The 23,676-nt window shown below is 38.1% G+C and overlaps 1 protein-coding gene across 2 annotated transcripts in view; it reads right to left on the reverse strand.

The window, feature by feature from the left end:
* EPHA3 (EPH receptor A3) overlaps positions 1-23,676 on the reverse strand; it is a 177,048-nt gene that overhangs the window by 99,062 nt on the left and 54,310 nt on the right. The gene's annotated exons all lie outside the window — the stretch shown is intronic.

A 23,676-nucleotide genomic window follows, 5' to 3' on the forward strand; every position in this document is an offset into this window, starting at 1 on the left:
CTCCAATTCTGTAGGAAATGTATTTCTTCCCTTCTGATTGATCCACAGTATGAAATCAGCACAGATAATTAATGACATGTTTTCAATCAATGCACAGCACACTGCCTATCCAGAGCTCCAGCTCCCACACCAGCAAACAGCCAACTGAGTTCATTTACAAAGCAAACAGTAATGCTGCTCACCAGCTCCTTAAATTACTTCTGGAGGCCTTGAAACATTTTCTCTAAGTTAGAATTTGGCATTCTGAGGATAAGGTTACTTTTTCCCACTGATCCAGTTTGATTTCTACTAATTTTCTTCTACATGTTTCATTCAGTTCCATTTGCAATTTAGTTACCACAGAAAAAGAGCAGTCTTGGGGTCTGGATTGTATTTTTTCCCCTCTTCTCCTCAGTTTCTCCCAAAAAACCAGGCTGTGTTGTAGTAGCAAGAGAGAATAAACCATGTATAACCAATGAATAATATCTGAGGAAAAGGATCTAGGCAAGAGTTTCACTTAACAAAACTCTTATCTGGCATTTTGTTTAAAATATATTTTCAAAGGTCAACTACTCTTGAAGGACTTTAAAGGTTGAGCAGGAAGATCTCAGTATCCGAACAAAATATAATCTCCACAAGGCAGTAAAGCAGTGCAAAAATGTTATGGATGGGGGAGTTTGACAAATTACAAGGTCAGTAATTATCATACTTCACCTCCTTCTTTTCTGCACTTGCTATTTACACTCCAGATCACAAAAAAGCACCCAAGTTTTCTCATGTTTGTGTTGCTGCTCCACATACAGTCTCCCCCCACCCCATACATCAGGAATACAAAAGCCACAGTATATTTCTGTCTGCCAAACGTACCCCCAGCTTTCTTGAAAGAGGCAACTTTTCCTCTCAAAGGTGCAATAGAACAACTGCAAAATGAAACAAATCAGCAACCCCCTACCTGTGCCCTGTGATTTCAGCAGGCCATGCTCAGTGAAGGCATTGCCTGGTGACCCCAGAAGACCCAAACTTCCTTCAACTCATTCTTCCATGTCCAACCACGTGTGCCCAGGGCCTGCTTTTTAGTGGTTTGGGCAATTTTCATTCCAGCCTTGGGGAAACATTCATTAGGGCTGACCTTGAGCTGTTAATGACTGCAGTTAACAGGGAACCCACAGTTATCATTCCACTCCTTGTCTCTCTCCCACAATTTCCTCTGACAGCCTTTGCCTCCACACCAGTAAACCTAACTCTCAGGCAGCAGGAAAGCAAATAGGTGAAGTGAAGGAAATGAAAGAGTTTAAAGGTTTAGTACCCACCTCATCCTCTCTCCCATTTCACCTTCCATTCATTCTGCAGTTTCATCTTCTGAGGAAATGAAGATGACCTGGGGAAGCTCCTCATGGTCCAGCACCCTGAGGGACTCCACAAGTAACCAGAATGCTCTGGAGAAGGCATCTTTCATTCTCTGCTCAATTTCTTACATCTATGAACTTAATCCTCATGAGATAAAATTAGTGTAAAACAAATCATTATACAACAGGGGGAAGGCAACAGTAGGGTGGTTGACTGTAGGTTCAGGGACCAGCTGCTATAATGTTGGGAAAAGGCCTCTCCTCAACATTCCTCTTAGGATAATCCCCAAAAGAAGCACCTCCATTTGTTAACTTGTCTGCTTTTTACAAACTGTGTCCTCTACTGGGCCCTTCACACCTCCAAAGGAGAAACAGCCAACAGTAAATTAGGGTTGGACTCAAAATTTCCCCAAAAAGACTGACAAAAGAACAAATATTGACTGACCTATCTCTTGGTCATATTTCTAAGCAGAAAAAGTGCTGTGTGTATAGTTTTGTATACAGGCCAGTGACAGGTTAAGAAAAAATAAAAATCTTATTTACAATCATATTTACAAACTACTTTGATACCTCAGAGATATCCTGATTGCATCTTAACCACCCTTGCATACATTCAACAAATTTCCTTCATTTGTTAGCGTTTTTTGTTTTGGTTTGGGTTTTTTGTTTGGTTGGGTTTTTTTGGTTGTTTGTTTTTGGGGTTGTTTTTGTTTGTTTTGGTCAATGTAATCTGTGGATGAAAAGTCCCCATGCAGTTCAGATTATCATAAATTCAATTTTCCCACCTGTTAAAACCAATGATACATGCACTGCGTGCAGACACTCTGAGGAAAGTCCTGCCTTGGAAACAACTAAGATAAGTATAGGATGATTGCTTTTTAAGTGCTACTGAAAAAAACACCTGAAATTCAACTATTTCTTACAGCTACCACTATATCTTCATTCCCTACAAAGGTACACCAAACTTTTCTGAGTTGAATTTTGTATTTTGGGGTTTTTTTCTTCAAAGAATCTCCCAGCAAAGGCTTTTGAAGCCCCAAATATTTAGAAGTGCAGCCTGTGCTGGGCTAATCAAGGCAAGTGCTTATTTATAACATCCCTGCTTGACTCAGTAATCTCCCCTCTTTTCTTTATATGTGGGACCTGAAACTGTGGGTCTTTAGTTTTTAATACACCATGAAACCAGGACCTGATCTCTGCCCATTATACACGGGGTCATTTCTGACACACATTCTCTTTTTGATGAATACAATCCATGTTACAGCTCTCAAGAGATTAACTGCTGTTACAGCACAATCACACAACTAAGGCTTACTTTGACTCCTGAAAAGTTTTGGGGTTTTTTTTGCCTCTCTTTCTTTGTTTGGGTAGGGTTTTTTCATTCCTTTCTTTGTTAAAAAAGTTGTGGGAGAAAGGAATAAGAAGCACTCAAACTATTAATTGATGGTAATTGTTCTTGTTTCATAAGCCTGCAAATCCTCTTTTTTTCCATATAATAAAAAGCCTTTCAGATCCTCTGAGCAAAAAATGTACTGGATTAACTTCTATTATGCAGCTCAGAAATCTCCAGGCCAGAAGAGGTGACATTAGCTTCCACAAGAAAAGCCTCACTGCAATAATTTATCGTTATTCACAAGGGGAAACTTTGCAAAACCTTCCAAAAAATGCAAGCATGGCAGCAGCTCCTGCTGGGATCAGGAGTATCACTTGCAGCACTGCTTTAACCACAATTTCACCTCCACACTTGTCGATGCATAAATCTTTCATTATCGCTGGGAATAACTGAATGACACCTGGGAACAGCATTGGAGATGAAAAAACACACTAAAGACTCCCACATTTCCTCAAAAGAGATGAATTTGAGAGGTTTATCCAAACCATTATGGTTAAATATACTCATTTTATGTTCAGAGCATTCTTTAAATGGAATAAGAGATAAAATTGTCCCTGCCCTGCAGTTAATCACCATAGTACTGTAATTAATATGGTCTGAATATTTCACTAGTGACCATATACAGAGAAATCATTGCAAAAATCCTGGTTATTTAAATTCCTCTCACTCCTTAGCACATTTTATTTAAAAAATAATACATTTCTGTTTTCAGGAATATATGACAAACATCCAGTAAAAATCAAAGGGTGTCACAATCTAAGTGTCAGCCATCAACCTTTGGAAATAAGGGTCCAAAATAAAAAAAAATATTATACATTTTATGCATTTTGTTTTCCAACTATAGCTCTTGGACTACTTCTAAGATACTCTGTGAAATTTAAATATTGAGTATTTAGTTCAAGTAAAATTTCAAATGCACAGATTTATATTTGCCATGTTTTATTATAGCTGAATCAGTGTTTAGGGTGCAACATGCTAGAAAATACGTCACACTGATATTCTAAAAAATGCTACTTATGGTTTTTATGCAACAGCTCTGGCAAAGGTAAAATATCTTTGTTCACAGCTTTGCTCCAACTAACCTACCTTCCTTCAACAGAAATGAAATTCCTCAACTGTTTTAGAGAAATTTTATAAGTGCATACATATAAATATTTACATATGTGCAGTCACACACACATGCACACAGAAATCATATTTTGGCAACTAAAGAGAATTTTGAGGGGATGCTACATGAGACTACTTCTCTGCTTTTCTCACTCTGACCAGATTCTTAAATAAATAACCAAATGCAGTGTAGTGTGAGGACAGGAGAGATACTTAATAATGCATCCATTTGTTCTGAGCCTTCAAAGGCTCAGTGACCTTCAAAGCTGATCAGGTGGGGCTGTGGTTGGATTCCCACCAGCCACAGCTCCAATAATGAAAGCCCAGCATCACTCTGAGTGAGAGCTACTCTTCCCACTTCAATTTGGATCACAAATACACTCTGGAACTCTGTGCTGCTAAAATCACTGAGTCATTGCATTATTAAGGTTGAAAAAGGGTTAAAATTAGTCTCACAACAGTAATGCACTGAAGTTATTTCTTCTATAAATTCCTTCTTCTTTCACAGGAAAAACAGAGAAAAGATGTTTAATTTCTCCCACGTTCCCTTTTGAAAGGAGCAGTTAATAGAAAATTAACCCCCTACCATATAAACATTGATATGAAGGGGACTTCTAATTTTTTTTAGATAATGGATTCAAATTTATGATAAATTCCTCTGCAAATATTTCAGATCCTTGAGCATTTAGGAGTCCTTTGAACTGTTGAATGAGCTGCTTTAAACTATTTTTCCATGAAAGAGGTTGTAGCATGCATGGGATATAAGTGAGAACTCCACAGCATCCCAGAGACCAAAATCAGGTACCAAAAATTAACCCAAATAACTCACTGAGATGTCCCTGTCCCACTGATGTGTTTAAAAAGCTGTCAAACTTCCTTCCTTAACCTGCTTCACCAGGAGGAGACCCAGCCCCAAAACCGCTGACCCTCTGCCTATGTTGGGATGTTCCGAATCCTAAAGGCTCAGCTGGCTGGAGAGGGACACCCAGGAGAGACCTATTAGCACCTCCACAGCTCAGGCCACTCTGGTTGATTACACATTCATTGAAATTAATTAATTTTTAATTTCCCACTAACCTCAGCTATTATAAATCAAGTCAACCAGGCCAGGGAAATGTTCACTGAAATATGAAACTGTCTGTGGAAGAGGTGTCTGAGCAGAGGTTCAACTTCAGCAATCTGTCACTTGAGAGACAAGAACAAAGCAAATTACTTTGCACAGAAATTATTAGAAAATAGTGCCTTGATTAAGTATGCTCTTTCAGAAAGGGCACAAAAAGAAAAAGTTGTTATACCAGTACGGAGCTCTGTAAGTCTGGATCTGATATTCCAGCTAGTTGAATGGTTTAGTCATCTGGAAAATCCATTTCTTATTTAATTTAACCATTTGGGATTTTTTGTTTCTTTAAAAATGAAGGAGTAAAATTCATTTTTACACAATAAAACAATGAAAAATAATGTACAATATTACAATCTGTATCTATGAAAATGTAGGCTCCTCATAGATTTTTCTCTCACTGTCCTCAGATTTTTCTGCTATAGCTCCAGGGAAAAGCAAATAATCTCACTCTGAGATATTGGCAGGTTTGATAAAGACTCACTTGATATCCTCCTTCCTGCCTCCTGGTGCTTGATTAGCATGAGAGTCACACATTTATACAGCAGGAGCAGGTTTCAGTTCCACTAAAATCAAGGCTCATGCAAGATACACAACCTTCTCTCATCAAAAAAGATGAGGATAGGAGGAGAACCCTTGGTCAGATTTATTATGTTGGAAGTATGAATTCATACCTGGGTTAGACTCCACTGGTGTAAATGGAAGAGTAACTCACATTATAAACCTGAGGTGGTTCAGTATTACCCTATGAATATTCATATATTGGGCACCACCAGTGGCTAGCATAAGAACCATGGCACTGAACACATAAAATACCAGTTAATTTTAGAAACAAACTGGGACTTGACACCTCTGGTGCTACTTTTCTTTCTCTACTCAACACCCATTTTGCATTTACACCTGCTTACTCTCAATGCCACTTTGAAGCAATCTATTTTTCTTCTTTATGGATAATATTTCATAGCCAATACCTTTACAAGCATAAGAACTACTACAAGAAGTATTTCATAAAATAAGAGCAGACATCCACAGAGATTCTATTGTTACTTGAGACTATTTTTGTAACTGCCTCTGCCTGAAAAGAGTGCAGTAAGAAGACAAATGGGTTTTGATGCTTCCTCAGAATATTTCCCTACACTCCAGGTATTTGTGGTAAAGGGACTTCCTGAGCCAGAGAAGGTGCCTTTGTATTTAATAACCTTTGACAGCATTTTCAGCATCCCCAGTGTCTCAAGGCTGCCAGTACTACAGCTTAAAGTGCAATTAGACAAGAATTAAACAAGTTTAAGTAAGGAAATAACTACAAATGTCCTCTAAAAATGTGAGGATAAAACCATTATCTCACACCCTAACATATTGTGGATAATTTACATTAGTAGGAAGTTGAAGGAGTGCATCCTTAATCCTGGTACTCTTAGGATAGAAACAGAAATAGAAATGGGAAGGTGGGAACTTTCCCAGGAGATAAAACTCTTACCTCAAACTTTGTTGGCACTAGTAGTTAATTTAAAAATTGACACCTTTACTAATGGGACCAGTGATGCCAATTTAAAACTATGATACCTTTAGGAACAGGGAAGTCATCCCTGGTTGAATTTGGCTCCCATTCCTTTTTGGACAGAGATGGTTTCAGTAGGAGCATTTAAACAGGACAGGTATTTCTTTTCCAAAACCAGAATGAATTCAAAGCTATTCAGAAATGCAAGATTAGAGCCTGATTGGAAAATCCTTCACCAAATAATTTTTTGTTTAAAAATACGGGTCCATCAAGACTGAAATTCCTCCTCAGAAGTGACAGGATGTATGCATGTGCATAAATATTTGGGTGACTGAGAAAGTCAATGAAACACCTATGCTGGGGCATACATATCCACAAATGTCATCCTAAAAAATCAGATTACTGGAAGCTTACCACCTGGTATTTCAAAAATGCTAATTTTTTGGAGTGTGTTTAAATTACAAAAAAAAACCCAAGCAACCAACCAACAAATCAAACTAAACCCAAAATCTAGAGATAAGGAATAAAATTTCCCTACATCCTGTTTGAAAGTACTTTATGATACATGACCTAATTTTTTATTTTCAAATGTATTTTATTTATTCTGTTTCCTCTTGAATAGCTCATTTTACTTTGGAAAAAATCTTTGAGAAATTTGATTTGGAACTTAAATTTCAAAACCAAAGCATAATGAATGTGTCTGCAGAAACACAGAATGTGAGAGCCTTCACTAAACTTCTATGTTAAGGATAATCATAAGAAATAGCACCCATTATATTATAATATCAATATTTGAGCAAATAAAAGCAATGTGTCTTCTGTAAGCCACTGGGCAGATGAGTTATGAAAGTTAAAACTTATTCATTGACCTAAAGGAAAGCCATTTTAGGAACAGCAAAAGTCACTTCACTTCTCTTGCAAGGGGTTTTCTCATATGATCTCATCCATAGTGATGCTACATTTATTCTTTTTCATTCTGAAAGAAAAAACCAAACCAAACTCTCACTTCTGCTTTGTTTCATGCTAGCTCTTTTCCACCCCTGAGAAGGTTTAAACACACATTATGAGCTTGGTCTAGCAATCACTCAAAGCAGAATTCTGACACAAGCCCACAAGAGTTTTGTCTGCACGAGGACCACAGGCTTGGCCTCTTGTGAATACTTTCATTAATACTGAAAGGCCCCTTTGTTTACTGCATGACCAGAACATGCATATGTGCCTATAAATGGGAGGCATTTATCATTCCCAAACAGTGATGAGGTGGCCACGGTTCATGAAGCAAGCAGAGAGATGAGACTCAAGAAATCTGAGTTCTACTGCTCACAGATTTATGTGACCAAGCAACTGCACCGTTTCCTATTTTAGTACTCTATTTGTAAAATGTAGATGATGTTTTATTGTGCTTCAGAGTGCTTTCAGATTAATGAATTAAATTCCCTGATTGATCATTAAACAAAGAGACTTCTTTGCAAACACAATCATCAGCACGATGAAATATGAATGAGACACTCTCCACTGAGATGCAGGGGGAGCAGGAAATCTCTCATTTAACAAAGCTAAAGTATTTCCATAACACAAAGCTGTGGCTTGGTCCATCATCACTAAAAAGATGGACCAGATTCTGTGGACCTTATATGGCAGGCAAATTTTACAAAATAGAGAAACAAAAGAGAAGACATAGAAATAAATTGAGCCCTTACAGGAGTTTAACCTCTTTAACCCTTTTGGGGTGCACTGTGCCAAGTACCCCAAATCCTTTGAGCTCACAGATGGCTCTGCTTTAGCAGCACCTGTGCAGTGCTAGTGCTGCCTGCCCTGTCCTGTGGTCACACTGCTGTCACCACTGTCCCTAGTCCTGTCCCTGGCATGCCTGGGACTAAGGCAAGCTCAGCTCAGACAGGGCAGGAGGGCAGCACATCAAAAAAGAGCTCCCAAAACTAGGAAATGGCTTCTCTAGTCTGCACCTATCAGGTCTGAAACTCGGCAGACTGGCTGATTCTGTAACAGTGATCCTTTCAACTCACTTAAATCAGGAATAGGTTGAAGAAGGTCAGGAAGTAATAATCAATACTATTCTTAGAGAGTCACCTTCCCACAGAAAAGCCCTTGAGGGGTATTTATCAGAAATTCTAGAAGTGGTGATTGTCCTGAGTGAGGAGCATGAGCTATACCCAGACAGGTCCTGAGCTCAGCTGAATCCAGGTGATAAGAAAATACTGTATCAAGGGGGAAGAAAAAATAGGAGTACGGGTGAGCTGTGCAACCACTGGACACTAAAGCTGTGCAACCACTGGACACTAAAAAAGAATAAAGAGGGAGGGAGACAGCTACAAACTTAACTGCAGAGGACAACACTGAGCACCTCAGCTCAACAAATTTGCCAGGAACTGGCATCTGATTAAAACAACTCATAATTCAGAATTAAAGAGAGTGAGCAAGAAGCTACCACTTAAAAAGAGAACATTTCAGCTCTCATAAAAAATACATAACACTTATGAACTAAGCTGAGATGACACAAACTATAAAGTATTTTTAAAAACTCACCCATTCAGATCATAATAATTTACTGCATTATTTGAATAATTACTTTTAAGCTATAAATTAATTTTGAGCTTTATTAATGGAAAACCAGCCTAAGAAAAGCTAAAATTTAAGGATTCTAATCACAGTTCAGTTTGAGCCCAGCAAACAAACATTTTTTTTTGGCTACAGACACAAGAGCTTCTAGGGGTTTTACGTAATTCTAATACTTTATTTATGCACCAAGCTTTCTCTTCACTGCACATGCCTTGGTAGCTTGTTCTTTAAAACAGAGTTTTAAAACAGACCTCCTACATTTAAAATCAATTATTATTTACACCAACAAATCAATTCATCAATTCAATTAAATTCACTTACATGCCTTTTTTTTCTTTAACACTATTTTTTTTAGATTAAATGTGTAACTGTTATTCATTGTTCTTCGTTTCATTGTTTATTGATTACATAACTTGCATTAGGCAAAATTCTTCTATGTTTTGGCAAGTTTTGGCTTTATGGACAGTGGACTGAGAGCCAGATTTCCCTGGTCACTAAGCTGAGCTCCTGCAGGCTGCCAGCCCCGGCGTGGGGTCACCCAGGCTGATGCAGCAGCTTCTGTTCAGGTTGAGGTGGAGCATCCCATGCTGGGCCAAGTGATCTCTTCAGGCTTCACCCCCATGGTTTCCATATGTTTTCAAATAAATCTCCCTGTTCTGTGTTTTGCAAATTGCTCTCTCAAGGCATGCAAAGAGAACAGACCTCCAGTTCTTCTCTCTCTCTCTCTCTCTATATATATATATATATCTATATATATATATATATATATCTATATCTATATCTGTACAGAGATATAGGTATGACAGAAAGAAAATATACTTCAAGATCAAAAAACAAGGCAGAAAAAGACAGGTTTTCTCTTAAGGTATTGCACAGACTGATTTGAACCAGAAGCCCAGACCCAAAGCCCTCAGGCGTGCTGGAAGTGCAGTCCTGTGAATGCAGTAATTTATGCAAACTCCTAAATTACAGGGAATGAGCAAACCATTTGCAAACCATTTCCATATATTGCTAATTGGAGCATTTTTCATGCATTTAGCTGTAACGAAACTGGGACCACGAAGACTCTGTAAAATACAAACCCAAAAGCAATAAAAACAAAGCCTTCAGGTTATCATAATTCTTCTGTAACAAAACATGTGTGGGCCAGTGGTTAATATTTTTTGTAACTGATAAAAAAAAGTATTTATTTTTTTTATAAAGCCTTGATGTACAAACATTGCATTAAATTTCCCAATGGCAGGGCTGTAGCCTGAATAATGAGAGCTGTAAAAACACCAGGGTGTACATAGCTTTCTACAGTCTAACCTAAATTTGAGCTGGACAAAATTACATTTGAACACAGAAAGTTATTGCAAATACTTGCTGGTGAAGCTCAGCTGCTGCCTTTTTATTGTTTTGGGAGATACTATTTTTAGATTAAATATGTGTTAAAGAATCTCTTTAATTACATATTTGTTTATTTAATTGATCTTTTGAAAGTTGGACTCTAGCTATTAGTAAAGTCACACAGCAAATGCTTTTGTTTTCTAATTGTACAACATTCACCAGAATTAATAGCAAACAAATGGTATATATTTCATTGAAATATTTCAAAGTTCATGTTGATGTTAGTTATAGAGGCTGGAATCTAAAAGAATCCCATTTGATTAATATTATTAGCACACCAGCTGTCTTGTACTTTAAATCACAATACAAAGAAGTGATTTTGACTCACTGACAAAGCTAAAAATCTTCAGTTATTAACTGAAATAAGTTAAAGGTAAATAATAAGTTAAAAAATACTAAGGTAAATTAACTGAATGATTTATTCATAATTTTGCAAATTCCATGATCTGATTTGTATTTGATTTGGTATTTCACATACAAAAAGGTATTCACTAATGTATTGCACTGCATTCCTGACGGTAGAGAGATATGTTATTTAAGAGGAACAGCATTTTATCAAAAAGCCACACATTCTCATCCATCCAAGAGCTAATTGTCTGAAATTCTTTACTTCTTCCCATTAAACCAGTGGGAACTTCACAACTGATTTCAGTGACAGCACAAGCAGCAACCCTGACGTGTGGTTAGAGGTTTCACATCTAAAATGTAAAGACAAAAGAAAATACATCCTCCACCAGGCAGCCATTCCCCAATGTCCCACCTTCACAGGAGGCAAAAATCAAGTTCTGCTGATGAGGAAAGCATTCCTGCTCATTGGGGCCCCTGCCATTTTCAGCTGGCAGCTCTGGTGTGCCATCATCAGTCTCTGTCACTGCTTCCAGTGGCTCCCACTGCGAGCCAGCCACGAGCATCAATCCTGAGCCCGAGGGCTTGCCAGCTCTGAGGTGGGAGAGCTGCCCTCCCCACTACCCACTGCCTCTTAGCAAAACAGGAACTCAGCACACAGGCAGGGAAAGCAGCCTGGGCAGAGCTCTTTGGGTCCGTCACAGCGTGAGATGGTGAGGTGGAAAGTTATGTTAACAGCCATGAAGGGAGGGATGAATGCTCTGAGCCTATGGATGGGTTCTGATGCAGGGAACCTGCTCCTGCTCCTCAGGGAAAGGGACTCCCAGAGCCACTGGTCATTTTTACTCATTTCTCTTCCAATGAGGTGCTCCTGCTCCTCAGGGAAAAGCACCCCCAGTGCCACTGGTCATTTTTACTCATTTCTCTTCATTTCATTTCCCCCAGAATGAACAAGCCTATTTTTGTTAGGAAACATTTCCCTGCCTCACAGTGAAAGCCTCGCAGGCATGCTTTTGATGACTCTCCAATGGGAATGCTTAATGCATCTACCAACAGTTCTCTTCATAAATATCTTTTTTTTGTTCAATCTTTACACAAAATCTCAGTTGTCACATCTCTTCATGTGTTCAACTTGACATAAAGGGGATTCCTAATGGAACCTGGTGTGAATGATTCTGCTCATATCCAAGAGTCTCCAGTCAAGTACATCTCACTCCAAAAATCTTCACAATTACTGATGGAAGGAAAAATGATACATTTTCTTTTTTCCCTCAACTAGAAGCCTTCTCAAATTACTGCAGGACGTGACTGTTATCCAAAACCAGTAAGTGTTTCTAAATTGTTTGCAGAGAGAATATATAACACTGTTTATTCCTCCAGTTGTTTTTAAGTCAACCTTTGGACACAGACAGATTTTCAAGTAATGAAAACAGTCTATAGAAAGTCAACAAACACATCATCAAACACGACAAAACAAAGTGAAATGCCCCAAAGCAGATTTACAATCTGCAAGGAAAGACCAAAAGTCCTAACTGTATCAAAACACATCACCTCTAAGATGTCAAGAGAATTTCTTAAGTCCTAACTTCCAGAAACTTTTTTCAGAGTCTCCCACATGATCCCACAAAATCAGTTGAATCCCACAGCAAGGTTATGAATGCATAACCTTGTGTTCAGATGTGTTTGGGCAGGGGGGCTGGGAATCTGATAGACTTGACCAAACTGACCCAGGATAAAATCCCCTTCCTGCCCCCTTCAAACCTCCAATCTAGCAAAAAGATGAAAGCAGGAGGCAGGGGAACAACATAGAATCCAATGTGCCTAAGAAAAATAACTCAGGGGACCACAGCTTCATGGAATCACTAAGGTTTGAGAAGACCTCCAGCATCATCCAGTCCAACTTTTGAGCAAACACCATCCAGCCCAACCAAACCATGGCACTGAAATGTCCAGGAGTTTCTGGAACACTGCCAGGGATGGGGATTCCACCACCTTCCTGGGCAGTCCAGTCCAATGCCTGCTCACCCTTTCAGGGAAAACTCTTCCTGAACCTTCCTGGAGCTGTTCCCTCTTGTCCTGCAGTTCCCTGGAGAAGAGGCCACACCTTGCCAAAGCCTCCCTTCAGGCAGAGTAAAGGTCTCCCCTGAGCCCTCTTTCCTCCAGACCATACACAACCAAGAAAACACCTGTAGGTTGAATGAATGCAATCTGTGGAAGTCAGACAAGGAAGGTTCCCAGCAGATGGGTAACTGACAAGCTACAAAATAATCCCTAATTATGAGAGAATTTGGGATAGAGGGCATGCTAGGTTTTAAGGCAGTCATTTAAACACACAGACTCTGGAAAGTAATTATTGCACAGAAAAAAACCAACGCATTCAATTCCAAAGAAGCCTCTAATCCATGTTTAAATAAGCTCTTTACTAAACAGGCTTGTGCCTGAACACCTGCTTTTACCACAGGATTTGGCAGTGCTTTGTGTATTTTTCAATTAAAGACTAGTATTTAACTTTTGGGGGGAAGCAGGGCCTACTTGTTCAGGGAAGAGATTAAAAATTAAAAGGTTAGGTTGTTATCACACTGCAGCTGTGGATCTGAGGCAAAATTCAAAATCCAATTGAGTGAGAACTCCTGTGAGCTGTGTTATTGCCATCACATTTCAGATTTGCTGTGGATTAGAATGGATCAGGACCATGGCTGCAGTGTGAGGGCAAACAAGGATTAACTTTTACCCAGCCCAAAAAGCTCTGCTACCCTCTTCCTCCAAGCCTCTGAGAGATCCATCACCTGATACCTCCTCTCACCTTCTAGAAGTGGCCAAAGAAAGCAGGAGAGGAGGACTCAGAGCTCTGCTGCACACACGCAGCTCCTTCCCTGGCCACAGCAGCTGCTTGCCCATGAATATGGCATGAAGCAGCAGTTCCCAAAGGATGAGGATGATAAACAGCACCTCTGAGTCATCCCTACAAAGGGAAGCCATGGATGTGACCATGGTTTCTATGTCACATCACTGACAAGTGCTTTATTTCATGTCCCTCTACTAAGGATGCTGAAGAGCAGTGATAAATGACAAAGGCTTTTCAAGCTCAAAAAAAAAGCCCCCAGTCCACTGAGTTCAGAACAAGGCACAGTCATTTGGCTTTCAAGTTCACAGAATCACAGAATTGTCAGGGTTGGAAGGAACTTCTGGAGATCTTCCAGTCCACCCCCCAAGTAATTTCCATAGTTTCTGAGAAACTGCTAGATACATGCCCAGAGCTGTGATGCTGAAGAGCAGTGATAAATGACAAAGGCTTTTCAAGCTCAAAAAAAAAGCCCCCAGTCCACTGAGTTCAGAACAAGGCACAGTCATTTGGCTTTCAAGTTCACAGAATCACAGAATTGTCAGGGTTGGAAGGAACTTCTGGAGATCTTCCAGTCCACCCCCCAAGTAATTTCCATAGTTTCTGAGAAACTGCTAGATACATGCCCAGAGCCCTTGGAAATTCAGTGACACAAAGAAAAATCAGGGAAACATTATTAAAATGCTGGCCAGATAAAATTCATAGAGACAATTCATGCCTTCCTCTGAGAGGAAGGCTCTTGAGAAAACAGCAAACCTTTCTAGTTCAGCTTCATTTAGACAGGGTTCCCTGAAACACAGGTGATGTGTCACTGCTTAATACACCTCACATCAGCTTTAAATCTCTCAATGTAACACTATCATTATGACAATTTAATATTCTTATTTGCAGACCAATTCCATGTGAGACTGTGACAGAGACCTACCCAAACATGGACTTGAAGCAGTCACCACATTTTCTCCCCAGAAACATGAATCTCTTTAGTAACTGGGCACAGACTAAACTTTCATACAGATTTAAATCCTCCTTTAAAGACACCATTGACTCACTCCTGTCTGAATTAAAATCAGTATTCCTTCTTTTCTCAGGAGAGCCTCTTACTTAGTAACTTTTTTGAGAATACTAATTTCAGCATTTAGGTTTCAGTGAAATAAGTATATTTTATTTATTATGGTGATTTTTTTTTCTCTCTGGTCTCTTTCCTCTCATTCTCTTTTTTAAGCTGACCCTCTTATAAAAATGCTTTTAGCTTTCTTCCACCATCTGCTGTGGTTGGTGTGGGCAGAGAAAAGACAAAGAAGCTGATTCCCCTTTTACTGCTAATTCACTGCCAGTTCATCCCCTCACACAGGGTGAGAAACAAGAATGCCATTGCTTGTTAAATGCCATACACACATAAAAATTTCATGTTTTCCTGATTTCATCCTCTGCATTTACAAATATTCCTATGAGCTTGAGGTGAAGGCTCTGGATACTCAAAATAAAAAAAGCCAGAGATATTGTACACTGCATAAAAGTAGCAGCTGAAGGAATGGTTGATTGATTAATGAAGATAAAGGTTCTTTAGCTGTGGTTACCTGAGGTTTCTAACCAGCTACTTCAGCTAAAATGTCCTGCTTCCCACCCAGCCTCCTCCTCCCTCCAGCCCAGGATAACTCTACTTTTGCAGCTGCAGCAGTGATCTCATGCTCGTGGTTAATACACCTTGACTCCACTTCAAGTCTCAATCCCTCAGCCCTGTTTCAGTTTTCCATTTTATCCTTTTGGGAGCAAAACCTGAAAATTCCTAGAACAGATTTGAAGAGTAGCTTCTTAAAATAAACTGCCCAGAGCTGTCATCTCAGTATTAGGATCACATTACCAAAATCAGGAAAAAAAAATCCTGTAAGACCTTCAGAGAGTTCAAGTTGTTCTGGCATCTAAAGAGGCACATTACAGCAGCTGTAGATGCTCCTGTTAAATCTGAATTATATATTATTGAATAACTTGCTTGTATTTCCTTTTACAATAGTAATAAGGACTACATTATGCCCTTCATTAGGAAAACAAAGGAGGAATTTTTACTTACTGGATTCTACACCATCCTAATATTAATGTGGCATTAAAATTGCTACAGAAGAATTGTTTATTTATAACAATTCTATTTATATAATTGTTTATTTATAAACAATGAAAACATTTTTTATAAATAAACAATTCTATATGTGCATACCTAAATCTCAGAATTACCTCTTACAGAGATAAAGGGGCTGGTCAGGTTAGGTGAAATTCTGCCTAAGTGACCTCTGTATAGGGTAGCACAACATCAAAGAACATGTTTAATATTTGACTTTAATATGTTTGCCACACTTTAGCTCTTTTCTTAGCTCAGCTGGGTAACAGATGACCATTTCAACATATTTTACTGCTTTACTAGAATCACCTCAGAGATTTTATCTTTTCTTTTTTTTTTTCTAGGAGAAGGAAAGACAATTTTTTTCTTCTTTAAACAACAGGTTTTTGTCCCATCCTCATTATGGGGGAAGACAGGGGAATGGGACACACCAAAAGAAGTTTTATTTCTAGATGGGACTGCACTGCTGGTGGAAGATTTTTGGTCACGTGTTTAGTGACATTTTTTCAAGGTAAGAGCTGGGCGCTCTAAGTAATTTATTCTTTTATTCTCCTTACCTTAAACATCTCTGCCACATCAAAAAGAGTCGGTGTTTTGGTTTTTTTACAGAGAACTAATCATTGAGACAAATTATTCCCCTCCTCCAAATTGGAGGACAGATGAATTCTCCATAAGATTTTGAACTCCTGATGCCCACCCTATTCCTACTGACCACTACTGTTTAGGATGAGCACGGGGAATTACTAATTTCATGAAGTTTCAGGCTATTTCACAGGCTCAATTTACTGAAATTTAAGTATGTGAACAAAAGCAGTGTCACTTAAGTGAATTACTCTGCTAAAAGCATCTCTAGTCAAGTGTCAGACACAGCCTCTAAAAACATATAGTAATTTACTTGAAAATTTTGAAGCGATCATTCTATAACACTTGATATGTTTTAGAGTACAAAGAGTGGTCTGCATATGGCTATGAATAAAGAGTGTATTTTTTAAGCCCCTCACCCTTTTCTGTCAATTAACCATCATTGTTAATAAAAAGTATTATATAAAAATAGCTAGAAAAAAGTACTTCTAAAAAGTCTAAAAAGTTAAGTTACAATTCAAAAAAGCACATGGATTGGAAACACCAATGGCAAGTAAAATGCCTTATTTCAAGCATATTGTTGAAGAGAACTGTCCTGTATCACTTCTGCAGCTATTCAGGCCTGGCACAGCATCAGCTTTTACCATATGGCTTTTCCTTCCCTTGCTGAAAGTGAATCTTCCTGTCAAAGAGCAGCTGTTCTAAATTATCACATCAAATTTTAACCTTACAGTAGACAGGCACTGAACCCACAGAGCCATGACGGTGGAATAGTTCACCTCCTTGACCTGGGAAGGATTTGTCATCTTTCAGGGCTATCCCTGCCTCAGAACAACACCTACACTAATTGCCAGGGTATCTGATACTTAAAGCTGAAGCCACAAACAAATTCTAGGCAGTGAACTTTCTCTCCCTAAACAAGCTGTGTGAAGTCCAAGTTATTATTTTCCTGTCATGCCGTAAAGAATAACACTGAATTTCAGACAGAATAACAGAATTTCAAATGCCAGGAGGATGAGACACTACAAATGAACTGAATGTTATTGAGTTTGTCATCCAAGAAACAGCAAATGTTGCTACTTCTCCCACAGTCTGAGTGTTTCAATAAAGTCTGCTATCAATTGCTGGTTATTTAGATGTCTGCCAACAGCGTGTTTTGACAACATCTTGAGCTTCACACTGAGGAACAGCAGACTCAGAGAAGATTCTCCTCATCTTGTACTCATCTTTCAAGATGGTCCTTACTCTGAGAGCGTTTTCAGAGCTGAGTGTTATCAAAACTCAGCTCTTGCTGCAATTGCTCTCTATTTAAAGCCTAGTGCCAGCTGCCAGGGGTAATGCAAACACCTCTTAGTCTTTGTAAGTCCCACTCTGGAACTAATAAGGGATTGTCAAATGGTTCTATAAACTCTGCCAGTGGCAGGGAAACCAGTGGAAGAAGTTTTCAATAGAAAAAGTTCCCTGAATTCCCACTGACAATGCAACCTTCATGCAACTCCAAAACTAAAAAATCACCCAAGGCATGGTGAGCAAAACGTGCTGAGGATGATACTCATTATTTAGTCTTTAATCTTTTGAAAACCTCCATTCCAGTGAACCCATTCCAGTGAAAAGGTTAAGGAAATACCAGCAAGATCCCTTCGGATTCTCAGTGACAGACATCCAGGAGATTTCTGCAGCAAAATCCTGCCCATAAATTCAGTGGTAGTGCTCTTGAACAGGTGAGCGCCAGAGAATTAAGGCAAGTATTTCTGTGTGGATAAGAGCAAGTAAATGTTTCAAAAACTTAAATTGGAGATAGCCCCTGGGTTCCAGTGGATGTTTGAGGAGTTTCCTTATCAGAGTTTGGAGTGGGGTGGTCATTGAAAGCAGGTAAGGGAGACAAGGAAAAAAATGCCAACACACCCACAAAGTGGCAGAACAAACACTTATAAAGTGGAAACATATCTGGGTTAAACAAACATACAACTGTATTAAGTTGCATTTTGTGAGTCATTAGCACTTTTGCAAGTATTTCCATTATTTCTAAATGAACCTTTCGATTTCCCACTGGGTTTCAAATACAAAAATTCAATTTTAAATTATCTAGTCCTGCCATATATTGACACTGTAGTACTGAACAACTTGCAGAGATGTATTGCTAAGTTTTCTACAAACACTCAACAGTAATGTTACTTCAAGCTCCTAATCACTGAATGTTAAAAACTTTATAGTAATGTTTATAATCATGTTTTTAAATACTTCTAACACAATCTCCAAGAAATTTAGTAAAGGCTCTTTCAAGAAACTAAAAAGGGCTGAAAGAACACTTTTCTTACATGTATGAAAGAATGTGCATAGTATTGTATCAAAAAACCCCTCTTTTCCAATAATTTCAGAAATATTTTTTCTTCAGGATATGTGAAAAAAACACAACATTGTGCCCAATAAATTTTGCCTTAAAAACTTGCATTTTTATATCTAGGAAAAAATTGGAGAATATTTTCCAAATTTGTAACAGTCAGAAAATATTACATAAAAAGTTGGCTGGGATCTTCAGCAAGTATTGAATACAACGTAATTCTTCGCCCCATAAAAATCATCTGGACATCTTCGACATAACTTTTTTAAGAGTTAAATAAATTCTAAGCTGGAAGGTAAATCCTTCACTGTTGTGCTCTGTTTATGTACTTACAGAATATAAAGTGGATCAAAACAATGAATATTTTACAAATAAAGTGATTCATAATTTATAGCTGCTGTCATTTTAGTTTACCAGCTTGAAAGACTAAAAGTCCTTTTAAAAAGCATCTCTCCTGCTTTTTAAAATCAAAACAATACAAACCAAAGGAATAAAAACACACTTCAGACCTCTGCTTAAAAAATTTGAATCCCCAGCTTTTTCAGATTTCATGTAAAAGGAAGCTTTTTGATAGCTCCATTATTATATTCTATGATCTCCATATGATCAGTGCCTGTATTTTATTAAATATAATTACTCCTGTGCAGAGTCTAAGAGTTAAGGCCACACATTTTTGCAGTGTAACACATCCAAGCCACTCAATTAATCCAAGGGAAACTTTGCAGTTGCAAAAAACATTTGTACCTTCTTTCTGTTTTCACTTGCACAAAATTGAGTAGTTCCTCACAGTATCTTTTTCTCATTACATGCAAAGTCATAATTTTTTTCTTACTGATCTAGAAAAGTAAAAATTAGATTTACTTATGCAGAGACAAAATGGTTATTTAAAGCATAGAGGGAAAAAAGTCTAGAGAAATGCTTTGCTTCCTCGGTATTAATGATGTTTTACATATTTTTACCTCAAGTGTAGCAGTCATTCCACTCAAAGAATTAAGCAATGGATGTGATGGTTCAGATTTAGCAGCCACAGATGGCATTCCTTTCAAATCTCCAGAAACTCAGAGAGAGAAACATGATTTAGGAGATGCTCATTGCACAACTTGAAACACTGAAAAATTTAGTGTTAGGGGAAATTTTCTGAAGTCATTTTTGCAATAGCCAGGCACAGTGAGTGAATTATCCTTTCCCTCCTTTACCCCTCACTTGCTTTTTTCCCATTTAGTCCACCTGATTAATAGCTAAAAGTTAAACACATAAGGGAGAACTGTTGGGTTACATTCTTTTTCCTTCTGGCTTTGTTATAGAAAATGTATCACTCACTCATGATTAAAACTTACAACTTTATTATATAGCATTACATAGGAAATTTACAGTTCACATTTACTCAATTTCAGCAACTAAAATTTAGAATTATACCTTGAAACAACACCATGCAGAAAATGTTATTCTGTGCTTTTTTGGGTCATTCTGTTCAGGTCCGCCAATTTAAAGTTTTCATTTGATAACCAGAGCCAGAAAATTTGGTTTTTGTCTAGAGGGTCACCTGTTGGAAGCCTTCAAAAGAGCATTCAAGCTCACTCATGGTCCCACATGGATAAACAACTGCCCACTGCAGGCTTGCTAATTAAATATACTGTAATGAAAAATAACATTTTTCATGTCCAACTGGTCTTCCTGAAGTGCATGAAACCAACAGAATAGACATTCAGGATGGAAAAGATTTAGTAGTCCAAACCTGCCAGTGCAGGACTTCCTTTATCATCTGGTTCCTGCAATTTTTTAAAAAAACAACTCCTGAAATGAAGCTTCCATTATTTCCCTGAGGAGCGTTCCAGATCATTACAGAACCACAGATAGTTTTTCTGCCATTTATCTTACATTTTCCCATTTATTTTGGTATCAATATGCCAACTAACCAACCTTCAGAGAGTGAGACCTATTTCTATAGTGTTCAAAATAAAACTGAATCAAGCTTTTCCATGTACAGATCCCTCACTGGGCAGGTGATGTGAATGCTCCTTTTTTAACTCAATCTCTGGGCTGTTCCAAACTCTAAGTCACTGTCTAATCTCCTCTTGCACTTGAAATTTAAGTAGTGCACACAAGATTCATTGCCTTTTTCATAAAAACCACATTGTTTACTTTGAATATGTACAGTGGCAATCAAAAAGGATGAGGTACAGAGCATCCAGTCTGTCCTTTAAAAAAGAAGGCACCAGTAGAGGGGAAAAGCTCAGACAAGAGGTATTGGAGACATCAGACATGAAAGAGGTCTTGAAATTTGTTCATATGGAAGATGAAAAGGGACCAGTTATTTCTTCACTATACAGGGATATGGGAAACCCTGTCCCAGTGACTCTAAAAGAGAAGGGTTAAACACAGCAAGAAGTTATGGTTTCCACACAAGGCAAGATATGGCATTCATTGCCACAAAAATTAAGGATTAAAAATATAGATGAGTCAAAATATAGACAAATTACCAAGACACTGGTCACTGACTCTTATTGTACATAGTCTTTCTTGCAAAATTTGTCTTAAATCTTAAAAAGTCAGCAGTAGATTGGAAGAAGCTTCACCCAGGAAAGCACCCTTTTTATTTAGTTTCTTATACCTTCCCTTAGTTTCCTTAGAAGGTTTCCATTAGTCACTGTCAGAGAAAGAATATTAAGACAGATCTAACATGATCTATTCTTCCTGTTTGATGTGGAACAAATTGAAAAGATGATTTTGTCCGTGTTGACTGAGGATCAGGATGGAGATTATTAGAAAGCATTAAACTCAGTGTTCAGTTCCAGCTAGTTGGGGGGTTTTCCCCCTAATTAAAGCACACTAATTCTAAAAGAGAAGATGCCAGAAAATGTAGTTTGGTCAAAGTGACAGGAAAATATAATTTATAAAAGACGTTGTGAGGAAGAAGGCCCATTCAACCATGAAATATTAAAATAAGATTAAATAGACAGGATCACTGTGGTGCTAAAAAAGCTGTAATATCAAACAGCCTACAGCCTATATACCACTTTAATTAACTAATATATGTATTAATTAAGGTGAAAAATGGATATGAAAGTGTGGTTTTTCCAACTTGCTCTCCAACACATCTTATTTTACTTCAGACAAACTCTAATCCCTCCAAAACACCGAGCAGGTGCACAAGCCTTTGCTAGAGGAGGAATTAAATCTTAAGCTGTTAACCTCAAGTGTATCATTTTTGGGAAATCTTTGCTCCACAAACACACAATAAGGAGGACAAGGATGGTCACAGTGAAATTCTTTAGCTGACTGACAGGTAGGGATGTTGCTGCTGTACAGGAAAAAATCAGTCAACAGGATCCAGAGCAGAACAATACTCCACCCAGGAAAGAACCCATCAGCTGAGCTGGCTTTTCATAGCTTACACATAAATGTGTTATAAAAACATGCACCAATAACAAAAAATGGTCTGAGTTTATGTTGACTTTTCCTGGTTATGCAGAGAAAATAAAGCAGTTAAGGAAATTGTTGATATTTGTGTTATTTGGCAGGCCATGACTGTTCCTAATTTTTCAAGTACAAAGAAAAGCTGTTCTGAATGTAATTGAAATAGGCTCATCTTACACCATTAAGGTCCTTCATTTTAGTTCTCAGTGATAATCTCCTGTTAATGCAAAATGACATTGTTTATGAAACCAGCATTATGGAAACAAACAAAATCAGAAACAGTCTGAACACAGGATCAAGTAGTAATTTCTTAAGATCTTGAGCTTGAGAAGGTCTTAAATGTTTTCAGCCACTGGGAAGACAATAACCTCAACTACTAATTATTCCTTTAGATTTCAACTAAAACTTATTTTTCCTAAGTTATGTCTTCATTCCAGTCCATGCTTGTAACACCATTCTGGGGTTACATTGCCACAATCCTGATTCTACTGCCCTTTCAATGACAAAAAAAACCGAAAAAAAATCCAAAACAAACACAAAAATCCTTAAATACCCTAAAAGATGGAGCAAGAGAAGGAGAGAAGAAAAAGAAAAGGAAGGATGCAGGAGCAGCCTTGATTCTGAGGTCAAAGCTGAACTGGTTTTCTGAGTTTTCCAACTCTTGCTGCGCCACCGATGCCAACAAATGTGAGGTTTTGAGTTCCTGGTTTTAAAGAGCCACTTCAATCACAGCACACTGAAAGGATTTGATCAATATGACTTCCAATAAAGGTTAGCAGAACAGTCTATGTCAAAACAGAATAAACCACAAGGACCTGTTGCTATTGTTAATGGCTTCCTCATATAAAACCCCCTTGATCAACAGTGAGTGATGAAGAAAAAAAAACAAACCAGAAAAATATATTCATTCTATGGTCTGATTTTCTCTGCAAAACTCAGTAGGAGCTGCCTTGCCTGCCCCAAGCATTTGAGAACTTGTTTTTAATAAAAGTTTAGTTTAATTTATTTAGCTTTATTTTTGCTCAGTTGTAGTCTCTCTGTGCTCACGTGTGACTGAAACTCTAAACCAACAGCTTCCAACCATTCACAGGAACACAGGCTCTGTAGCAAGAAAGACTATACACAGAGGATAAAAGATTCACTCATGTTTTAGCATTTCTAAGTGCAGCTGTAGGAGGCCCTTGATAAAGCATTTCTGAACAATAAAATATCCTCCCCTGAATTCAGCTCTTAACAGAAGAGCTTACTTTGTTTTTTATAAATAACAGTATCTAACCCCGAAAAGCATCCTCAGACCTGGCTACTCAATTTAATCAAGGGCAAAAGATTATTTAAAATCTACTTAAAAGAAAAATCAAAGGAAGAACATTCTTACCCCTTCGCCAGATGTCAACCTGTCATTTTCTGAGAAAAAGTCATGGCTATGGTTTGTTGGGTTCTCAGTAACTCCCCAGTTACTGAGAATATATTGTTTGACATAAGCATTGCAGATTAAAAAGGAGTAGGCACTGTCTCAACCAGGTTCAGAATACTTTAAATTTCTGTTCTACACATACACACACCGCACAGTAAACATCTCAGCTATTCTGCTTCCAACCATGGGATTTCCAGACTTTACTATTTAAGTTTT

Source organism: Molothrus ater, chromosome 2 (genome assembly GCF_012460135.2).
Source record: "Molothrus ater isolate BHLD 08-10-18 breed brown headed cowbird chromosome 2, BPBGC_Mater_1.1, whole genome shotgun sequence".
Classification (NCBI taxonomy): Eukaryota; Metazoa; Chordata; class Aves; order Passeriformes; family Icteridae; genus Molothrus; species Molothrus ater.